Genomic DNA, 1396 nt, shown 5'->3' on the forward strand with positions numbered 1-1396 from the left:
CTACATAGTGTGTGTACTCCTCTGGTTCCCTCCTGAGTGCTCGTAAAGGGACAGCCTGTGGAAGAGAGGAGGAGGCGCATGGAATGGCTTCTCCCACCGAAGCCTTCTAACACACTTCTCCAGTCGCTCATTATAAAGGTGATGCATGCACTAAGACGGCGAGGAAGTCGCTGTGTGACCTAAGGGGGCGGTTGGCTGCCAGTGAGGAGAGGAACCAGCAATTAACCATGCCCTAATAGAGTTAGCATTGTCCTCGTTGTGGAGGCCTCCACGTGAAGCCACATCATATTCAACCGCTGTGCTTTGGAGCAGAGTAAAATAACTGTTGCAATTCTTTGTGTACCAATTGTCTTTTCATGTTTAGCCTCTTTCAGTATCAGGGTGTGTAGAGAGAGAGTTGATTCATCAGTTGCTCAGAGAGTACGTACAATATACACAATTCCGTGTAGTGGGTTGTGATGTTGTGTTAACATGTCAAGTCCAATGCGAAACATGTTCAACAAACGTTGTCACTGGAGGAGTTGCATAATGACAGTGTTACTACGTTACACAGATAGAAGAGTAACTTGAAAGTGTTGCCCCAGGTGTTGCCCCCACAGGTTTGTTTACTCTCTTGTTGTGGAGGCTCCAGGAATGTTGTATTGTTTTTTGCTCATTACTCTGTGCATGGATAGCTCATTGACTTCTGCTTGTTTTCTTTGGCATCTGACGGATATCGACTTCCATGCTTGTTTAAGTGGGCAGAATAAAGAAGGCAGCTGCCAGTATTTACTGTAGCCAGCTCGATTCGTGTGTGTGTCTATGTGTGTGTGTGTGTGTGTGTGTGTGTGTGTGTGTGTGTGTGCGTATGTGTGTGTGTGTGTGAGTGTGTGTGCGTGCGTGCGTGCGCGTGCATGTATGTGTGTGCGTGTGTTCGCACGCATGTATGTGTGTGCGTGTGTTCGCACGCATGTGTGTGTGCGTGCGTGCGGGCGTGCGTGTGTACGTGTGTGCGTAGTATTTACTCTCTTTTTTACCACCACACATAAAAAAAAGTTTAGTGGCCGCCCCCCCCCTTCTGCTCCCATCAGCATATCACTTTCAGCTCCCATTATGCAAATGCATTCACGGCTCTATAAACCAAATGTAAATGGCAAACACAAGCATGTCCTGACAAAATTACAGTCATAAATCTGATGAACGCTGTCCTAATAATCAGAACAGTAAGTGAAGCTTTCCTATTTGTCCTTATGTTACAAGGATCGTCTTCATTCATCAACAGGAACTCCAGCCTGTAGAGACGTGTCAAATTGCCTGAGTTAGAACACTGATTGTTCAGGAAATTGCTTACTACCCTTAATGCATGCTGAATTCAAAATAGCTCCCTGTCAGATAAATAACGACTCTCACCATCATC

Source organism: Argentina silus, assembly GCF_951799395.1.
Source record: "Argentina silus genome assembly, chromosome: 17".
Taxonomy (NCBI): Eukaryota; Metazoa; Chordata; class Actinopteri; order Argentiniformes; family Argentinidae; genus Argentina; species Argentina silus.